Raw genomic sequence first — 16,200 nt, forward strand, 5'->3', positions numbered from 1 at the left:
AGAACTGTTCGATTAGTAACTCTCCGATCTCCACAAGGTGCACCCTCAACTTCCCGCTTCTGTCTTTGACTGGCCCTATTACTACCCTCATCATCCTTTTATTCCTCACATACCTCTAGAAAGTTTTAGGGTTCTCCTTTATTCTATTTGCTAAAGACTGCTCGTGTCCTCTCTATTCTCTTCTTAACTCTCTCTTTAAATCCTTCTTAGCTGATCTGTAACTCTCCATCGTCTCATCTGAACATCTTGCCTCATCAACACATAAGCTTCCTTCTTCTTAACAAACGATGCAATTTCTTTCATAAACCACGGTTCCCTTTCCTTATCACTTCTTCCCACAGTGACATGCCTATCAAGGACACACAATAACTGTTCCTGAAACCAGATCCACATTTCCACTGTCTGCATCCCCTGTATTTTGCGACCCCATTTTATGCATCCTAATTCTTGCCTACGCGCATTATAATTGCCCTTACCCCATCGATAACTCTTGACCTGGGGCATGTACCTATCCCTTTCCATCGCTAAACTAAACATAACTGAATTATGGTCACTCTGTCCAAAGTGTTCAACTACAACTAAATCAAACACTTGGCCTGGCGCATTACCAAGAACCAGATCCATTGTGGCCTCTCCTCTTGTTGGCCCTTCGACATACTGTATCAGGAAACTCTCCTGTACACATTGTACAATAACTGATCCATCCGATGTACGAGAGTTATAGCATTTCCAGTCAATGTTAGGAAAGTTAAAGTTCCCCCATATTGACCGCCCTGTTTCTTTCACTCATTCCCAGAATAATTTTGCTAATCTTCTCTTCCACCTCCCTGGAAATCTGCGGAGGCTATAAAAAAAACTCCAAGCAGTGTGACCTCTCCTCTCCTGTTTCTAACCTCAGCCCATACTACCTCAGTAGACGAGTCCTCAGCAAATGTTCTCAGAGCCAGCATTATACTATCCTTGGCTAAAAAGACCACACCTCCTCCTCTTTTACCGCCTTGCCTGTTCTTATTGCAAGATCTTGAACATCTTTCACCCAAGTTCCTATAATAGCTATGATGTCCCAATCCCATGTTCTGAAATATGCGCTGAGTAGATTAGCCTTCCCCATAAATCCCATTGCGCTGAAGTAAATGCATTTTAGTTCTTCAGAATTACTATATACTCTGATTATGTCATCTTTCTTTTCCAACTGGTATGTTCCCATCATATTCTCCATCCATCAGACAATTTACACTGCTACTTAGAGTACCTCCACTTGCCTGGCCTGTCAATATAAAGTCTGGCCTTTATAGGGTGAGCAAATCTCCCTGCTAAAATATCGATGGCTTTCCCGTTTAGATTAGACCAATCCTTTTGGAACGGGCCTTTTCTATTCCAAAAGACATCCCAATCTCCCAAAAATCTGAATCCGTCAATAACACAGCAGCTCTTCATGCCATTGATTTTTCTCCTTTAACCTTTTTTTCCCTTCCCTGCTTGAATTTGTCATTGGGAGCAAACCAGAACTTGCTATTTTCAGGTTTTGTTTTTAATCCTCTACATCACCTCTTTAATTCCCTCCGGACTGTTTTAATCTTTTCCCTAAAAATGTCATTCATACCAATATATACAATAATTTCTGGCTTCTAAGTCACACCTTTAACAATCTGCTTGAGACTTTTGGAGACGTTCTTAATCCTAGTACCGGGAAACCAATAAACTATCCTAAATTTTGGCTCACTGCCACAGAATCTCCTGGTGATGCCCTTGAAAGGAGAGATCCCTGATCCAATAATTATACAAAATCTTCTCAATCGCTGCCGAACATAAGAATTTTTCCAACAGTCCAATAACCGATGGCTCGTCCATTTTCCGCAGAGAAACTAACCCCTTCATCAGTTCCAAAAGCTGGACATCTGTTTGAGAGAGGAATAGCCAGCAGAGATTGTTGAACTACCTTCTTACCTGTCCTGACAGTCACCCATCTATCTGATTGATTTTGCTGCATAACAACTTCCAGCTATCTCCCTCTCTAACTTATATATCTGGCCTTAATATTATTATGCCTATAAACAGAATTTTTCATGACATTAAAATAGAAAATACATCCGTATACTTATCAAACATATAAAAAATAAATAATATCAACCATTTGGAAAACTAATTCAACAAAAATATTCCTCTTCAATAAATTTCTTGAAGAAAAAAGTCTTCTCCAGCGCTAAACGCGTGTCGGACTCTCCAGAATAAAGGCACATCTTCCTATTTAAAAATAGTTTGTGAAACAAAAAAATACTTTTCCATTTAAAACTAAAAAGAAGACTTTTGAAACATATATGGACTTTTCTAGTTTGTTGTGTAGATTCCCCCCCTTTGAAAAGCTCGTTAAAACAATGTTCGTTCGAGAAAAAGATCATTTTGCTTGTTTTTTTTGGTTTGGTTTTGAATTTTAATAAAACAAAATGGAAAAATAATCTTATATTAATAAACTATATGAACTACATTAAATTGAATAAAAAACTATAATTAATCTTTAACTATGCTTGCAATCCCACGAGCGGCTGTAAGATCCATACTGCTCTAAGAACATGTATTAAAGCTTTTTTTTAACAATTTAAAGAAGAGTTGGCTTATGTTCTAATAATTTGTTTCAAATGCAAGATAGACTTGGCGATACGATTTGATCTCCTACCGTGTGTATATGTGCAGCATTTAATTGTATCTTTATCCTCATCTCTCCAGCTCTTTCAAGCAATGATATGAGCCTGTGCCCATCCTGCAGATGGAAAATTCCTTCAGCTCTGAGTATTGCAGGGAATATTACAAAGAACCTTATCCAGGTCCACGTAAAATACAAATGTTGCAGACGAAGTAAGCCTGACCTAGTCCAATATTAAACATATGCAAGCATTATGAATGAAACATACAGAGAAGAATAGGATAAAAGGAGAATTCAGCGACATGTCCAAAACAAATCTGTGGCTCTCTCATAAAAAGACCTCAACTGCATCACCGTGCAAATTCACCAAAAATAGGAAGAACAAGAGACTGGAATTCTTAATTCTTCTCGTTTGAACAACATCTGAAGAACAGGAGACATAAGACAAGTCTTATCTGTGAGCTTCATAAGTGATGATGATGAGAATGTGAGGGATGGATTTTGGGGGGAATGATAAATAATGTTATGGATGACACAAAGATTAGGTGGGTCGTTCACAGTGAGGAGGAACACGCTCGTTTAAAGATGATATAAATGGTTTGTTCAGGTGGCTAGTTCAATGGCTGATGAGATTTGACTGATAAATGTGAGGTGATACATCTCAGAAGTAACAAGACAAGAGAGAATACTCAAACTATGATGAGGGGTTAGATGTTTTTGAAGCAGAGGAGTTTGAGAGGGGTTCCTGATTGAGGCATTTAAGAGCATGAGGTTTATGGACAGTTTGAACAGAGAGCAGCTCTTCCCCTTACTCGAGTGCTCAATACAAAGGAGACAAAATTTTGAAGTGAAAGTGATCTCACCATTAATCTGTAAAGCTTAATTGCAGATTGATGTTGAATTTAGATTCCAGCATTTGCAATGGTGGCATTTGAATCTCAGTTCCTAGAATATGATCTTGATCGCTGAATCACCAGGACATCACTTTCATCTTATCATTATCTTCTATGTTAAGGTATGAATGACGTTTTATCTTTTTTTACAATTCCTCTTCCACTCAGGAATAAACTTTAACTGATGTGTTTGTACTATCTTACTAAGTATTTTCTATTGTTCTTCAAATGTTCTTTTCTCGATGTTATTTTTTCGAGCCCACTCAGGCCAATCCTTCCACATAATTATCACTGCCTGATACTAAAACCCTTTTATCTTTGAATCTGAATGTGATACTCCAGCATGTTACGGTTACTCTTTCTAGAGGATCCTCTACTATAAGATGATTTATCACTCCTTCCTCATTATTCACACCAAATCTAACAGCCAGTTTTCTGGTTTGTTTTTCTAAGAAATAATCCCTCATACATTCTGCGCATCGTTATTTGAGGCTACCCTTGCCAAATTGATTAATTAAGCCAATATGCATACACAGATTGCTCACTCTTGTGCCCTTTTCATAAGCCATTGGTATTCCCTGGTTTTTGAAAGTATGTTTGGAGGATGGGAGTATTGTCGCATGAAATTACTCCTAGAAGCAGGTTTGCTTCCATGTGCTTTATTTGGATCCAAACTGATTTGTCATTTTGGTCCCTCGCGCTAATGTCATTTTTAATGCAGCCTTGATATCATTCTTAATCAATGCAGCAACTCAACCTGCTGGACGTTCTTGTCTGAGTAATGAGTACCCTTGGACATTTCACTTCCCAGCACTGACCTTCCTGTAACCACCTTTCTGTAAGCCCCAGCAGGCCGTATCGTTATAACTCTGTTTGTGCTGTCATTTTTTCCAAATATTCCATGTATTTAGGTACAAGGTAAGTTCTATTGGATTGGTTTATCTCCTTTAATACTTTTGGCGCACTCCACACATTCCATTCTTATTTTTTGATCTCCGATAATACTGAACCTATCATTTCCACTCACATTTTTAAAATTGCTATGATTATTTTCCTCAGCATAGTCATTAGACTGGCCCTGCCTGTCTATTCTATTAAACTCTAATTTCAGCTCGCTTGTTGTCCTGCTGCTCTGGTTTTCAGTCCCCTGCAATATTCATTTAACTCCACCCAAGATGCATCATCAAACCTCCCTGCCAGGATGTTGGTGTCCCTCCAGTTAAAATGGAGCCTGCCCTTTTTTACAGGTCCCACCTGCCCTGGACAAAATCCCAACGAGCCATAAATCTGAAACCCTCTTCCTGAACCATTTCTTCAACCACATATTAAAGTTTTCTCTCTTCATCTTCCTTATCCCACTTCCACCTAGCACGAGGAGTAACCCAAGATTACAACCCTGGATATCCTGCATTTCCACTCAGGCCAATCTCCCTGCACTCTCCTTGCAGGATCTTGTCACATTTCCTGCCAATGTTATTGATACCAATGTGTACCACTGGCTGTAAACCCTCCCCTTCAGTATGCCCTGAGCATTCTCGAAGACATCCCTGATCCTCGCACCAAAGACACTTTTTATGAAGAATGCATAGCATCGTCGAATCCCTATATTGTGGAAATAGGCCATTTGGCCCAACATGCCCACACTGACCCTCCAAAGAGTAACCCGCCCAGACCCATTAGCCTATTCTCATACTCTACATTTACCCCTGACTAATACACCTAACCTACACATCCCTGAACACTATAAGCGTAGTAACCTGGCCAGACCCAGTCTCCTACCATATATTGATTCTGCTTTCGCACCACAGATACTGCCAGTACTTCTGAGCATTCCCAGCAAATTCTGGTTTTGACACCAATGATGATCACATACTGATCAAAACGTATCCAACTCAGATCTGAAGAAAAAAACAAAATTTATTCTCTCATTAAAAATCCAAATATTTAGTAATTCAAGAATCACAGCAAATATCCATTAAATTATTTTTGTTTGGTCCATGATTGTCATTTGTTCACTTTGCCAATCCATGAATAAAAGACATGTTTGCATGTTTTTTGCATTATCTTTTGGGAGGAGTTAGAGAGAGGTCGGGGGGGGGGGGAGGGTAGGGGCTGGGACCAGGGGGTTGCTTGGAAGGTTAATTTCCCACTAAAAACGGACTTACCTGGAGCAACAGGCCTCCATTTGCAGCAGCGGTGAGAGCGAGGAGCGGAGTGGGAGAGGATGAATTGTGCGCTGGGAGGGTAAGTGAACTGACATATTTTGCCAGTGACTGAACGTGAGACACTACACATGTAATGTCTCCCACCCTGAACTCCTCATCTAACCAAAGCAAAAGAACTCTGTACTGTGTTGATAAGGCGCTTCTTTTCTTTTTTTTAAATCCTGTGATTGGTTAAAGAAAACCCTTTCCTTTTCCGTATATCTAATTTAAGACCAAGTTAAGCTTTAGAGTAAAAGTGACAGGAGATCTCAGAGCCATGTTATGCTCCACTTGCCAATGTGGGAGCCCAGGGACACAGCTGCTGTCCCTGTTCTCGTGCAGGACGTGCGTCCATATCCCTGCACTCTCCTTGCAGGATCTTGTCACGTTTCCTGCCAATGTCATTGGTACCAATGTGTACCACAGCCACTGGCTGTTCAGCCTCCCCTTCAGTATGCCCCGACCATGCTCGGAGACATCCCTGATCCTCGCACCAAAGACACTTCTTATGAAGAACGCATAGACGGGATGATGGCTCTGGACTGGCGGATGGACTCACCTTGGAGCACACACAATGCGGAGGAGGTTGTAGATAGCATATTCAGTGAACTGATCACATCAGAGATTAGGATTGCTGAAGGAGAAAGGGAATTGGTGACCAAAAGCAGAGAAAGAGCAGAAAGGCACTGCAGGTGTCCCCTGCGGACACCTCTCTCCTTAGCAGGTATACTGCTTTGGATACTGTTTGGAGAGATGTCTCACCAGGAGAAGACAGCAGTAGCCCCGTTAAATGCACCGTGGTTGGACCTGCTGTTCAGAAGGGCGGGAAAAATACTGGAAGGGCTAAGTCAAAGGGAATTCAATTGTAAAAGGAGTAGATAAGCATTTTTCTGTTCGAAGTCAAGACTCCAGAATGGTATGTTGCCTTCCAGGTGCAAGGGACAGTAATGCCTTGGATCGACTGCAGAACATTCTGAAGGGGAAGGGTGAATATCCAGTTTTCATGGTGCATGTAGGCACCAATGATACAGATTTTAAAAATCAGGATGAGCTCCTACAAACAGAATTTAGGGAGTTAGGAGTCAAGTTAAGAAGTAGGACCTCAGAGGTTGTAAGCTCAGGATGGCTACTAATGCCACGTGCTAGTCAGAGTAGGAATGAGAGATGGTGCAGGAGGGAGGAGTTCTAATTTCTGGGACATTGGGACTGGTTATCTGGGAGGAGGGACTATTACAAATTGGACAGCCTACACCTGAGCTGGAATGGAAATAATGTCGTTCGGGGTACTTTCACTAATGCTGCTTCAGAGGGTTCAAACTAATGTTGTAGAGGGATGGGAACCAAATGAGGAGCTGAGTCGATATTAAGGAAATAACAACTGCAGCCTGTAAGGAAATAGATAATGAAGACAGCGTGAGTAAGTGGAAGAGTCGGCAGGGAGTAGATGATGAACACAAAGGGACAGGTTATCTGAGGTGCATTTGTTTTAATGCAAGAAGTGTAGTATGTGCAGATAAACACAGGGCTTGGATTAGTACCTTGGAGTTGATGTTATTGCTATTAATGATACTTGGTTGAGGGAAGGGCATGATTGGCAAGTAAATATCCCAAGATATCAATGCTTCAGGTGGGATAAACGGGGGGGTAAAAGGGGTATAGGAGTTGCATTACTGGTCAAAGAGGATACCACAGCTGTTCTGAAGGAGGGCACTATGGAGAACTCAAACAGTGAGGCAATAAGGGTAGAGCTCAGAAATAGGAAGGATGCAGAAACAATATTGGGGCCTCCCAACAGTGAGCGTGAGATGAAAGTACAAATATGGAAACAATCATGGAAAGATGTGGGAGCAACATGGTGGTGGTGAAAGGCGATTTTATTTTCGCAACATTGACTGGGGTTCACTTAATATTAGAGGACTGGATGGAGCAGAATTTGTAAGGAGCAGCCAGGAGGGATTTTTGAGCAGTATGTAAACAGTCCAACTCAGGAAAGAGCCATTTTTGTCCTGATGCTGGGGAATGAGCCTGGCCAGGTGGTTGAAGTTTCAGTTGGGGATAACTTTGGGACTATTGATCACTATTCCATACGTTATAGAATACGCAAGGACAAAGACAACAGTTGTCCTAAAGGAAGAGTGCTAAATTGGGGGAAGGCCAACTATACCAAAATTCAGCAGAAGTTGAGGAATATAGATTGGGAGCAGTTGTTTGAAGGTAAATCCACATTTGATACGTGGGAAGCTTTTAAAGAGAGGTTGATTAGAGTTGAGGTCAGATATGCTTCTGGAAATGAGGGGTAGGAATGGCAAGATTAGGGAACCATGGATAACAGGTGAAACTGTGAGACTAGCTTAGTGGAAAAAGGAAGTGTACATAAGGTCTAGACGACTGAAGACAGACAAAGTTTGGGAAGAAAATTGGGAATGTAGGACCAATATGAAACAAGGAATTAAGAGGGCTAAAAGGGGTCATGAGATATATTTAGCAAACATGATTTTGGAAAATCCCAAAGACTTTAATTCATATATCAATAGTAAGAGGGTAACTAGAGGAAGGGTTGGACCACTCAAGGACAAAGGAGGAAAGTTAGGCGTGGAGTCAGAGGAAATGGGTGAGATTATTAATGAGCACTTTGTATCAGTATTCACCAAGAAGAAATGTTGAGATTAGGTATGGATGCTTGATTCCTCTAGGTCAAGTTGAAATAAGGAAGTGTTGGTTATTCTAAAAGGCATTAAGGTACCAGGTTCCCAGGTCTGGATGGGATCTTGGATGAGAGAGGAAACAGGTGGGACCATAGCAGATATCTTTGCAGCATCTTTGAACACGGTGAAATCCCGTAGTACTGGGAAATTGCTAATGGTGTTCCCTTGTTTAAGAATGGTGACCCTGACGTTAGTGGCAGGGAAGCTGGAGAAATACTGAGGGATAGGATGTATTCCCAGTTGGAAGAAAATGTGCTCATCAGTGATAGACAACATAGTTTTGAACAGGGAATGTCATGTCTTGCCAACTTAACAGAATTCTTTGAGGAAGTGACAAAGCTTCTTGTTGAGTGACGGTCATTAGATGTCATATACATGGACTTTAGTAAGGCGTTTGATAGGGTTCCCCATGGTACGCTGATCGAGAAAGTGAAGTCGCATACGATCCAGGCTGTACTAGTTAGATGGATAGTCTTGTCCCCTATTCCCTTTCTTCTTCGCTGTCATGTCTGCAGGGTGATCTGCTCTCTGTGTGAGCTAATCACCTAACTCTCAGCATCACAGATGTCCCATAGAGTCTGTAGTTACTATCTGAGCTCCAAGACCCAGTGTTCATCTAGGACACGAGCAGAGGCTATGACTTCCCAACGGAACAGAACATATTTTCCATCTAACAAACATGTCTTGTCATGTCTTAAAATGCAACATGTCTAGAGTAACTTAATTAATTACTTAGAATTAAATTAACATCAGGGGAAAAAAACAATATGGTTAACTCCCTTATACAACTGTGGCTTACTGAGGGTAATATATATATTGGCTCAAAATTTCACTTCTCCCTCTTTTTTCTGAGTTCAATCCTTATTTCAGAAGTTGAAAAAACAAATTTGCTAACTTCTATCAATTCACTGACAGTCCCTAATTTCGGTGCATTATCTGCCAATGAATTTACAGCCTTTTCTGTGAAGGCTCTTGTACTTCTTCCAAACTCAGTGCAGGCCCGTCCCAGCAGCAGAAAGTTATCTCTGTGACTCCCAGGTACGGGTAACCTTCCAGCTCCCTCTCCACTCTGCTACCTCACAGGGTCACCGTCTCTGTGCCTCCCAGGTACGTGGAATCCTCCAGCTCCCACTCCACTCTGTTCCCTCACAATGTCACCGTCACTCTGACTCCCAGGTACGTGTAATCCTCCAGCTCCAACTCCACTCTGCTCCCTCACAGGTCACCGACTCTGTGACTCCCAGGCACGATTAGGCCATGAACCTCAGTGCTGATTTCTATCCTCCCACTTTGCTGCCTCTGTAACTCCCAGGTGTGAGTGAGCCTCATGCTCCTGCTCCAAGTTACTCCCTCACATGGTCACTCCCTCTGTGACTCGGTGCTGATTTCGAGCCTCCTGCTCTGCTGCTTCTCCAACTCCAAGTCCCAGTCGGCCTCGATCCTCGCTGCTGATTAATATTCTCCACCTCTGTGCTGCTCTCTCTCAGGTTCACTCCCATTGTGAATCCCAGGTAATGACAGGCCTCAAGCCTCAGCTAAGATTTATAACATCCCATTCCGCAATGCTGCCTTACAGAATCGCTGATGTGCCTGGAAGACAGTGGGGAAGAGGAGGATTAGACAGAGCAGAGGGTGTTACAGTGATTGATCGAGCTATATGGGATGGAACAGGTTATCTGGGGAGCTAGGCAGACCTGCAGTGTCGAAAGCAGGTTATTGGAAGATACAGTGAGAGTTGCAGTCACTGAAGAAGGCGAAGGAAATAGAGATAGTAGCTTGTTCATGACGGAGCTATGGAGAGTCAAAAGTGCTTTTTCTGTGCTGCTTACAGAGATGTGTAGACTTCAACAAATACAAATTGATAGCCAGCAAGTGTTGTATGGTACTGGAGACTGTTGGATATTACAGAGTTAGTAGACTTGCAGTAACTGGGGGGAATATAAACTTTTGGAGCACTGGTGGTGTTCAAGGACCCTCAGGACATGAGGAGGTGCAGAGAATGGGAGCATTCCAAATAGTGGGATTGTGGGGGCTGGAAGTCCCGAGATGTATAAGGAGGATGAAAAGTTCCAATTTACCATACGCAACCATTGTAATTATCGAGATTTAAGGAAGGGAGCTTGTGCTGTCATTGATTACAGTTATATGGAGAGTTACAGAAGCTGAAGGGGTTACAAATTTAAAAAGGGAGAGATTTTAGGTGATCAGAAATTTAAACAAGAATAAAGAAATTTTAGAGATCTCTAACACAGATGGGAATGGAAGAGGTGAGATAGTGTGAGGAACTATAAGAGTTATAAGTCGGGGAGGATGTCAGATATAAAAGGGAGAGCTGCATTGTCTGTGTGCAGTTAGAGACATGAGGAGTGAGTGTTGTAGCGCCTGCTGGAGGGGACACAGATAACAACAGTTCCAACGGCTGGTGCAGTGGTTCAGGAAGTCAGCTCACCACCACCTTCTCAGGGACAACGCCAAATCAATAATAAATGCTGGCTCAGCCAACAAAGCTCATATTCATGAATGAATGAAGGAATAAAAGATCTACAAGTAGCACTGAGGTCACTCAGGAAGGATCTTTCAACAGCACTTTACAAACCCGGAACCACTACACCCAGGAAGGACAGGAGCTCCGGGTGCACGGGAACACCAGCATTTCCAAGGTGCCCTCCAGGCCATGCTCCATCCTCCCAGCACTGTGTCTGTCCCTACACCCAAAGGACTGCAGTGGTTCAGGAAGGCAGCTCCCCACCACCTTCTCCAGGGAATTACAGATGGGAAGGTAATGGTGAAACTCTGCTGTTTACAGCCAGACAGAAAAATAAATCCAGCAGTGGGTGTGAAATGAAATTTCCGTTTCAGAACAACATGCTGAGCATGGATAGAGGATTTGTCTGATTGGCACAAGGCAGAGAGTGTGAAGAAAGGGGTCTTTTTCACGATGGGAACTGGTGATGGGGGAGCTCCGCAGGGGTCAGTGTTGGGACTACACTCAACACGTTATTCATTCAGAGTCTAAACAAAAGATGTGAAGGGGTACGAGAAATGGGTTTCCAAGAAAGATCTCAGGGATGAAATTTGTGTTATATGAGGAGCAGGTGAAGTCTCTGGGTCTGCACTTGATGAAGTTTCAGAGACGGCGGCAGAATCTCATTCAAACTTACAGAAAACTGAGGGGCCTGGATGGAGTGGACGTGGGCAAGATGTTTCCACGAGCAGGAGAGACCAGAGGCCAAGGGCACAGCTTCAGAGTGAAGGGACGACCCTTTAGAATAGAGATGTTTATTCAGGAATTTATTCAGCAAGAGGGTGATGGATCTGTGGAACTCACTGCCTCATGGGGCTGTGGATGCTAAGTGATTCAGTGTATCTTACTCAGAGATTAGCACGTTCTGGACGAATAAGGAGATCAAGGGTTACAGGGAGTGGAAAAATGGGGTTGAGAAACAATTCATACACAATCGAATAGTGGAATAGACCTGATGGATTGAATGGTCTAATTCTACCCCTATACATGATGGTCTTATGGACTGCGCTTATTCCATCGGTTTCTAAGTGTGCAGTTAGTGTTTCTGGCATAGCGTTTAACATGCATTCCAGTACTTTCGTGATTATTGTTGTCAGCTCTTGGTTTCAGATCAACTGCAGAAAGCTACGCTATGGCGTAACCTGGGAATCCTGGCGTATAAATCTCAGAAAGGTAGCGTACAGGGACAGCAGGACATAGAGAATCTAAATGGAATTGATTGCAAAGGGAATGGAGAATAAAAATAGGGAAGGCTTGTAAAAAATGTAGAGGACTCCAGTCAGTCCACAGTGAGAATACGGTGAACAGGTTTGGTCCCCTATCTGGAGGGAAAATGCCCTTGCATTGGAGGCAGCCCAGAGAAGGTTCACCAGGCTGATCTTCAAAATGGAGGGATATTGATAAGAAGAGGTGAAGAAGGTTGAACTTGCAGTCGTTAAAATTTAGAAAATGAGACAAATATATTGATACACCAAAGATTCTTGTGTTCTTACAGATTTGGTACTGAGACATTGTTTCACTGAGCAAGGATCTGTAACCGGAGATGAAGGGGAATACAGTTACCAGAGAAGCTAACAGAGAAAAGCTGGGCTGTAGAGACTGGAGGATGTTACACAGTTCGGTGGTTTGAGATCACTGTTGGTGGTTAGAGATCAGATGGTTGTCGGGCTGAAAGATGTCAAGGATTATCAGTTCTGAAGGATTTACAGAGATTGGGAGGAATATAGGGATTTGAGATTACACACAGTAGTAGTTGGAGCTACAGAAGTTTTTCGAGAAAGGGAGTGTTAAATGCACTGGAGAGTAGACAGATGGGGTAGTATTGGAGCTACAGGAGTTTATAGAGACTGGGAGGATTGTTGGTGCTCGAATTACAGTGACATGGACAAAAGTTGGAGCTGCAGGAGTGAGTGAGATAGGGAGGATTGAAGGGGCTGGATCAGTTCACACAGCCAGGGAGAAGTGTAGGGATTGGAGGAGCCAGAGATACTGAGGGTTGTAGAACTGCAGGAGTTCAGACAGTTACTGAGGACTGTGAAGGCAGGTTTGCAGCATTCCCATCAGTTACACAGAGATGTGGAATGCTGTTCTGGAGTGGGTTACAAAAATCGAGAGGGTTGCAGATACTGGAAGATATTACAAAGACAGTGAGCTGTAGTATTTGAGGAAGTTACAGCGACAGGATGCATTGAGGAGTTGGAGGCTGCTCCAGGTGCTAAACATGCTGCAAGGGATCAATAACCTTACATCGATCGGGGGATTGGAAACTCTGGAGATAAAGAATGAGAATTACAGTAACTGAAGAATATCACAGAGATGGGCAGTAACATATGAGTTAGCGGAGTTATAACATGTATTCAATGGAGTCAGGGAAGATGCAGGGAGATCTGAAGGGAGGCTTCTCACTGTCGGATTGGGTCAGTTTACGCAGACAGGGAGTATTTTATGGAATTGAGCTACTTACAGAGATTAAGAGAGTTGTATACAATTGAGGAAAGAACAGAGATATGGAAGGCTGTAGTTAATGAAGACTTTTGTTGATGTCAGATGCTGAGGTTCTGGAAAGAATATGGACTGGCAAGCTGTACAATCTGTCAGAGTTTACAGAGACAGGAACAGCAATAGATCTTGGAGACACAAACACAGATAGGGAGTATTATAGACACTGGAGGAGGTTTCTGCTTTAAGGATGGTTGTAGGGGAGTGTAACGTTTACACAGATAGGGGTGTAAGAGCTGGAGAAGGTTATGGAGATTATTAGATTGTTGGGGAGACCGGAGGAGCCTACATTGACAGGGTGGGTGATAGCGACAGGAGAATGTTACATAGATAGTAAGTCTTATAGAAACTGATCGGGAGAGTCAGAAGCGTTGGAGCTGGTTCCACAGATCGGGGGGGTTTACAGGGTCCTGAGAGGATTACGCAGATAGGGAGGTTTGTAGGATGTTCACATTTTCAGAGTGTTTCAGGAATGGAAAAGGTTACACAGTAAAGGAAGGATGTTGGAGTGTGGGAGTTCACAGAGACTCGGAGGTTTGAAGGGGTTGGGGCTGATTATGGATAGATGGATATATTTAGGGGCAGTAATATGGAATGCAGAGGGAGAGTTTGGATTAGATTCCCTACAGCATGAGAACAGGTACTTCGGCCCAACAAGTCCACACCAACTCACCAAAGAGTAATCCACCCAGACCCACTTCTCTCCGACAATGCACCTAACACTATGGACAATTTAGCATGGCCGATTCACCTGACCTGCACATCTTTGCACTGTGGGAGGAAAGTGGAGCACCCGGAGGAAACCCACGCAGACACAGGGAGAAGGTGAAAACTCGACAAAGACAGACAGTCACCTAACGCTGGAATCGAACGTGGGTCCCTGGCACTGTGAGGCACCACTGCTCACCACAGAGCCACCGTGCTGCCCCAAATTGCAGAATTACACAAAGAGAGAGTGTTTGTGGTGCTGGGAGGACTGTAGGGAGTGGATGAGCAAGCAGAGACGTGGAGTACTGCTGTGGCTTGAATAGGGTCTGGAGGTGTTCATATCGGTAAGGAGGTCGGTAGGGTTGGGAGAAGGTTACTGTGGTCGTGTGGTACTATAGGCCAGGAGGCAGGAGTGTGATCGGGCCTGCAAAAGGTCACAGTGATATCGTGTTTTCTTGGGGCTTGAGGAAAGTACACAGGTGGGTATTTTGCTCCAGGCTGGAGGATTTCACAGAGACGGCGTTACTGTAAGTATTGTGCAAAACTACAGAAATGGGAATTATTGCACTGAACGCAGGATAAGATCATTGAGATTGGGCATGTTATTGACATTGGACCAATTTACATACAGGGAGAGTCGTCAGCATTGGAGGAGATTTCAACTATACAGCGGGAATTTGGGAGGGGTGGAGGTTACAGAAATAGGAAAATTTCTGGGAATTACAAGCATTCAAGACGTTGGCACAAACAAGTTAGACCGAAAGGCATGTTTCCTTGCTGTCTGACTCTATCACATGACAAGAGAGAGTGTGAGAGGGAGAATATAGTACAGAAAGATCCCAGGTTTCAATACCATCTCCTTGAGGGAGGCCTGCTTTCCCCTCTGTTGTACTGATCCTCACTAAGACAGCACAGGCCTGAATTGATAACCGTCAACTTACTGTATTGACATAGGAAGGCTTAGTACAGCAGAGATGAAAATTAACAAGAGGTGGGGATTGAGCCTGGGACCATCATGCTCTGTGTTTACCCTGCAACACCGTATCTGTGTCACGTCTTCCGGACCAAAGTTCGATCCCTTAAATACACTCTGTTCTTTTCACTGTGAGTGATCTTACCTCACTGCAGGATTTACTGCAGGCTCCAGATCTCACTCTCCATCTCTCGGGCTGACCAACTGTCTTCAGTGTGGTGATGGACGAGACAGGAATTGGGAATTCTATTGAGTCAAGAGCATCCTGAGTATCTACAGGAGATAGAGAAACAGACAGAATGGGAAATTAAACTGATGCAGTGAGGGTTACACATGGAGAATGGCACCAAGTCCCACTGAGATCTGGAAAATCCCAGTCTCCATCCCTGGTCTGTGTTGCCTCATCTCCCTGGAGTGGAGAATTCTGTTGGCTCAGGATTTGGAATAGTTGAAAAAGGTGCAGTCACCGGCATCAATTAGACCCTCACAGTGACAGAGACCACATGGAGAGAGACTGTGTGATATCACCAGAGTGCAGGAAGGTATCAGGATCAAACCACGGTCAGGAAGAAGGTGAACTGGGATCAGTACTCAGGGATGAGGGAGTTTTCAGTGGACCAGGCAATGGCCTCGTAGTACTCTCACTAGACCGTTCATCCAGAATTTAATGCCAGAGTCAGGGATACACATCTAACCGCTTAATAATACCCTTTCAGTAAGCAAATCTGTTTTCGGCTGCCAGTCTGGCCTACACATGAATCCAGACCCAGGGCAATGGGATTGACGCTCAAATGCCCACTGTCATGATCTGGCAAGTCACTCAGCTCTAAGGCTGGTCAGGGTGGGCATGCGATGCTGACCAGCCAGAGACAGCAACATCCCATGAGTGATTTAAAATCAACACTGCTGGGAGCAGTGTCCTGGCCAATCATGACGGTAGGTTTATGGACAGGGCTTTAAACTGACAGAGAGGATGCAGGGACAGGGTTCAGGTGAAAGGAGCTTTCCAAATCCAGAGAGAAAAGGTGAAGCCTCAGAACATCATGGGAATGT

At 43.5% G+C, this 16,200-nt stretch overlaps 1 long non-coding RNA gene across 1 annotated transcript in view; it reads right to left on the minus strand.

The window, feature by feature from the left end:
• Positions 1-2,208: 2,208 nt before the first annotated feature.
• LOC140484501 (uncharacterized) overlaps positions 2,209-16,200 on the minus strand; it is a 28,371-nt gene continuing 14,379 nt past the window's right edge. Inside the window, exons 2-3 of the long non-coding RNA XR_011962205.1 lie at positions 15,293-15,420; positions 2,209-2,244 (exon numbers count right to left, since the gene is read on the minus strand). This is a non-coding gene — a long non-coding RNA (uncharacterized lncRNA). The remainder of the gene's footprint in view (positions 2,245-15,292; positions 15,421-16,200) is intronic.

The sequence above is a fragment of the Chiloscyllium punctatum genome, chromosome 13 (assembly GCF_047496795.1).
Source record: "Chiloscyllium punctatum isolate Juve2018m chromosome 13, sChiPun1.3, whole genome shotgun sequence".
NCBI classification, from domain to species: Eukaryota; Metazoa; Chordata; class Chondrichthyes; order Orectolobiformes; family Hemiscylliidae; genus Chiloscyllium; species Chiloscyllium punctatum.